At 47.7% G+C, this 5,539-nt stretch overlaps 1 pseudogene; it reads left to right on the top strand.

Annotated features, from left to right (window-relative positions):
• Positions 1-413: 413 nt before the first annotated feature.
• Positions 414-1,336, top strand: LOC137677041 (olfactory receptor 14A16-like; annotated as a pseudogene).
• Positions 1,337-5,539: the final 4,203 nt, after the last annotated feature.

Consider the following 5,539-nt stretch of genomic DNA (forward strand, 5'->3'; position numbering starts at 1 on the left):
TCAGAACAGTCTATTTCTTCTTCAAGTATATTGTCAGTGAGATCACCCTCCAATGGAGAGTGGTGTAAGCACAGGGAACCTGCATGGTGACCAGCGGGTCACTCGTGGGCAGACCAGCTCTCCTGACTCTGCGCTAGGGCACAGGGAGCCTGTTTGTCCCTCAGGGCTCCCCAGGGTTCAGGCTGAGAGCAATGTGAAAGATGAGGATTTCTGCCCATTCAAAGAAAGTACCCTCACTCAGCAGAACAAACCTGAGCTTACAAAAAAGAGTTGAACAAAGTTCCCCCAAAGAAAGAGAAGTAATATTGAGGGGATTTTTTTAGGAAACAGCATAGGACTGGCTCAAAGATGTCTGCCCTAAATTGTCAATGTCTTCTCTTCTTTCAACAGCCCCCCATGCCCAGAGTGGACAAATGTCCAACGGCAGCTCCATCACCCAGTTCCTCCTCCTAGCATTTGCAGACACACGGGAGCTGCAGCTCTTGCACTTTTGGCTCTTCCTGGGCATCTACCTGGCTGCCCTCCTGGGCAATGGCCTCATCATCACCACTGTAGCCTGCAACCACCACCTCCACACCCCCATGTACTTCTTCCTTCTCAGCCTCTCCCTCCTTGACCTGGACTCCATCTCCACAACTGTCCCCAAAGCCATGGCCAATTCCCTGTGGGACACCAGGGCCATCTCCTATGCAGGATGTGCTACACAGTTTTTTTTTTTTTCTTTTTCTGTGCTGCAGCAGAGTTTTATCTTCTCACCATAATGGCCTACGACCGCTATATTGCCATCTGCAAACCCCTGCACTATGGGACCCTCCTGGGCAGCAGAGCTTGTGTCCACATGGCAGTAGCTGCCTGGGCCAGTGGGTTTCTCATTTCTGTGCTGCACACGGCCAATACGTTTTCACTACCCCTCTGCCAAGGCAATGCCCTGGACCAGTTCTTCTATGAAATCCCACAGATCCTCAAGCTCTCCTGCTCAGAGTCAGACTACCTCAGGGAGGCTGGGCTTCTTGGGGTTAGTGCCTTTTTTACTTTTGGGTGCTTTGTTTTCATCGTGCTGTCCTACGTGCAGATATTCAGGGCCGTGCTGAGGATCCCCTCTGTGCAGGGTCGGCACAAAGCCTTTTCCACATGCCTCCCTCACCTGGCCGTGGTCTCGTTGTTTATCATCACATCATTTTTTGCCTACCTGAAGCCCCCCTCCATCTCCTCCCCATCCCTGGACCTGGTGGTTGCAGTGCTGTACTTGGTGGTGCCTCCAGCAGTGAACCCCCTCATCTATAGCATAAGGAACATGGAGCTCAAGGGTGCAGTGTGGAAATTGATATCTGGATGATTTTCAAAAGCATTAAACTGTTTGTCTTCTACAAATCACTCATAATGCAACTCACTACACACCCAACCCATCTTCAATAGTTTTTGCTGGTTTTGGTTGTAGGTTTGGACATTTTTGCTTTGTTTTAATTTTGATAATATTGCCCACAATGAAATGTCATTCTTTGTGCCATTTCTAATGATGTAACTATGCAGCTTCTGTGTTACCCACAGACTGTGTAAATGAGGAGCTATGATCTCTCTGTGTTTAAGCAAAATAAAAGACCTTACAGCAATTTTTTTTTGTCTGAGATCCTTCCTCTGAGACTTCCTCTGGAGCTGCAAGGCAGTGCCTGTGTGCAGAGGTGGAGGGAAAATGATCAGCCTAGCTCCATCCCTGGGAAGGGGATGGGGCATGTCCAGCAGCTATTTCCAAACACTTGAAGGACAAGAAAGGGATTGGTGAACCAAAATGGGCAGGGGAAAGAAGGGTATGTTGTGGACATGGAATTTTGCAAGGCCTTTGACATGGTGTCCTGTGGTGTCCTTATACCCAGATCGGTGCTATCTGGGTTGAGGAAGTGGACACTAGGTGGGAAGTATATTGGACAATCAAACCCAAAAGTCACCAGTGGTGCAAAGTGCTCATGCAGCCAGTAGCTGGCGGGATCCCTCACTGACAAGCACTTGGGCCAACACTGTTGAACGTCTTTATTATCCCCCTGTATGATGTGACGGAGCGCACTTTCAGCTCCTTTGTGGATGATGCAAAGCTGGGTGGAGGCCTTGAGCAACCTCGTTTAGTTTATCCTGCTTGGAGCAGGAGAGTGAGACAAGATGATGTTCGGGGCTCTCTTCCAACCTGAGTTATTCTATGATCCAATGAATCTTCCCCTTGGAGAGGTTTTTGAAGACAGAATAGGCTGAGGAAGAAGACAAAAAAGAGAGGCAGAAGGGGAGACATAAAATCTGCCAATGTAAATACAGCAGTTGCTATGAAGAATGTTTATCTCATTGGCCCCCAGGGAATTACATCACTTTCGTTTACATCAGACTTCCTCACTGAAGTTTGCATCTGATTGTCACAGCTTCTTTGCAGGAATTCCTACCTGCTTTCCTTAGAGAACTGGATGTATAGAGGCACAGAGGAGTTTATTTTAATTGAGGGAAAGAAAAAAAAAAAAGAAAAAGTAAAACACAATAGAAGCTAATCAACAATAAAACGCACTTCTCAGCTGTATGGTTGGTTTAAGCAACTTTCAGTGAGGTCCATCGCCACAAGTGAAGAGTTGCCTATGGGGAGTATGAGAGAGACCACTGAAAGACAATCAAGCTTTCCCTCCCTGAAGGTTAAAGCAGGGTAATAGGTGAGAGGGTGCTGAATGATCAAAGAGTAAGAGGAGGAAGGCGTGTGTCCAGCTAGGCTTCTGAAGAGATGACTTCAGACGTGGGCAGTTTAATAACGGCAGGCAGAAACACCTGGAAGGTTAGAGAGGTTAAGTACACACCATGATAGAGTACTGGCCATGCAAGCAGAGGGGAAGATCAGTATTTCTTGTCCCAAAATTAATGCACATTCTCAAAATTCACATTTTGGTAGCATAGAAATTACACTGACATTTTGTTGAAAGTATTGAAGCATTTCAGCTGGTGAAAAGGTGCTGCCTTTTTTATTTTTTTGTAAAGAATTGAGACTATAAGCACTCAGTGCCACCTCTAGAGGGGTATCAGGGGTACTTTCCCAGGCACGTAGAGGGTCACTTCCCCTTCTGGTCCAGACCTATGGCCTTCCCAGTACCAGAGCCCCAAGACCCCACAGTTTCTCCAGCAGATGCTTTGGACCACCTGCTCCCTCCAGTAGTCAACTCCCAGAGCCCCCGGGCTCCCTGGTATCCCATCCAGACTTATGATCTCTCTGGTACCTGGCTCCCAGGCCTCTTATCCTATTCGCTGGCTACTCCAGCCTGATGCTCACAAGCAGTTACACACACCGACATACACATCAATGTGATACGTGTGCACTCCAGTCTCTTCAGTTGCCACCTCATGGGTACATGACTCCCACAACTTGTGGTCCCCACTCCAGCTGTAGCAGCCAGATCTCCACACATACAAAGAGCAGAGAGCTCTGTCACCCCAGGAGGAGTTCAACAGAGCGATAAGAAGGCAGGACAGGCTGGGGTGATCACTTGCAGGCATGGCCAGACAAGGGTACTTACCAGCAACCTCTTTAAACATGACTGGCTATTTTTGTCATAGAATGGTTTGGGTTGGAAGGGACCTTAATCGAATCCCCAAACAGCCTCAATTCCTCCCTTTCCCTGCCTTTGGTCTTTCCTAGAAATCCCATAGTAAGCGTTCATTGCATTAAATAGGAACCGAGTTCACAGATGCACTTTCCAGAAGACAAAGAAACAGGCTAAGCAGGAGTGTTCAGTTGCATTTCTTGATTATACTCATGATCCCTCTAGTAAGGGGAAGCCCTGGGCCTTGCAGGGGAGCAGCAGGGGAACATCAGGCACAGCAGAGTGTCTCTCTGTGGTCGAGGTTTCAGCAAGGGGTCAGTCCCAAAGGTTTTTTCCTTGGAAGTGTGTGTGGGGGTAGGCTGTGCGTGCACACCCTTAACTGTCCTATATTATATAGCTATGTGGAGTCAACAAGATGAGTAGCCCCTTTAGCAGGTGTCCTTGCCTAATAAGCCTGAGCTTGCTACATATCTGGCCATGGTTCAAGAACACTCAGGAATCTTGCTTTGAGGATGTTCCAAAGCTCAGCGAACGTTCAGTAGGTGTTGAACAGGGGGAGAGTGGTCAACACCCTCCTGTCTCCTTGTTAATCTTCTGAATTATCTCCCTTAAAAGTGTCAGAGGTGTAATAGGGAAGATCAATATTTCTTCTCCTGAGCATAGTACACGGGCTGGAAATGTCCATGTTGGCATCATGGGAAAACATTTTCTGTGATGAAAAGTGTTCAACTCCTTTCAGCTGATGAAAAATATGTTCATATTTTCTTTAAATGTTGAGAACAGTTCCTCAGCTTTCCAGGCGCATCTCAGTGCCCAGGCACAGCCCTGTCACTGCAGTGCTTGTGATCACCATGCCAAAGCCAAGACTGGGCCGCTGTCAGGCAGATTTACCAGGGATGGGATTCATCCAGACTAATTTTAATGTTGAGACTGTCACCCAAACTGAATTATTTACATTTATGTAGCTTTTTATCAAAGACTCCAGCCATGGGTCAGTGACTGGAGACACCGCAGCTGTGAGCTGCAACTCCCTTGTTGTTCTGGGACCAAATCTCTGGCTTCCTACTTGGTGTGGCACTAACCAGCCACCTATGGTACAGGTGGGGGCACCAACCCGAACCTTGCACAAGGACTTATAATCAAGGAGGACAGAAGTGTCTCAGGGAGCTATTTCCCTCAAGTAGCAGTTTTTCCTATATTGAATTTGGGGATCTGTGAATGCTGAATGGAGAGACATCATTTCTGGAAGGGGGAATTGAAAGCCTTGCTGAGGAACTTGTCTGCTGCCTGGCACAGGTCCAAGGAATCACCCTCTTGGAATGCAGGTGTTGTTCATGAAGCTGTCCCAAACCAGACTCTAACCCCAAAAGCACTGGGTACTTTTCACCCAAGGACCCAGCTTTTCCTTGTGCCTCCCAGGAAGCATTCAATCCTGAACACTGGCTTTCCTCATTGCTCTCCCATGGTGCTTTACTTTCTGACGGCATCAGCCATCCATCTAGAAGCTGCATTTAGGCAGACTTGCTCATCCTGTGGGACTCATCATGTAGGTGTAAGACGTCCGTAACAGCTTTTCACAGAATCGCAGAATCACACAATGGTTGAGGTTGGAAGGGACGTCTGGAGGGCATCTGGACCACACCCCTGCTCAAGCAGCACCATGTGGAGCTGGTGGCCAAGGAACATTTCCTGATGACTTTTAAATATCTCCAAGGACATAACGTCTTCAACCTCTCTTGGAAACTTGTGCTGGTACACAGTCACCTTCACAGACAAAAAGTGTTTCCTGATGTTCAGAGGTAACCTCTGTCTTTCAGTTTGTGCCCATTGCACAGCAGCACTCAAGGGCAGCAGAGCTCACTATAGCTGGTCTTTCAGGACAGCATCTTTCAAGCACAATAGGTGTCTACACCAATATGCCAAGTTGAACATTAGCCAGCACCGTGCCCTTGTGGTTAAGAAGGTTAATGGTATCCTGG

The sequence above is a fragment of the Nyctibius grandis genome (genome assembly GCF_013368605.1).
Source record: "Nyctibius grandis isolate bNycGra1 chromosome 34 unlocalized genomic scaffold, bNycGra1.pri SUPER_34_unloc_2, whole genome shotgun sequence".
NCBI classification, from domain to species: Eukaryota; Metazoa; Chordata; class Aves; order Nyctibiiformes; family Nyctibiidae; genus Nyctibius; species Nyctibius grandis.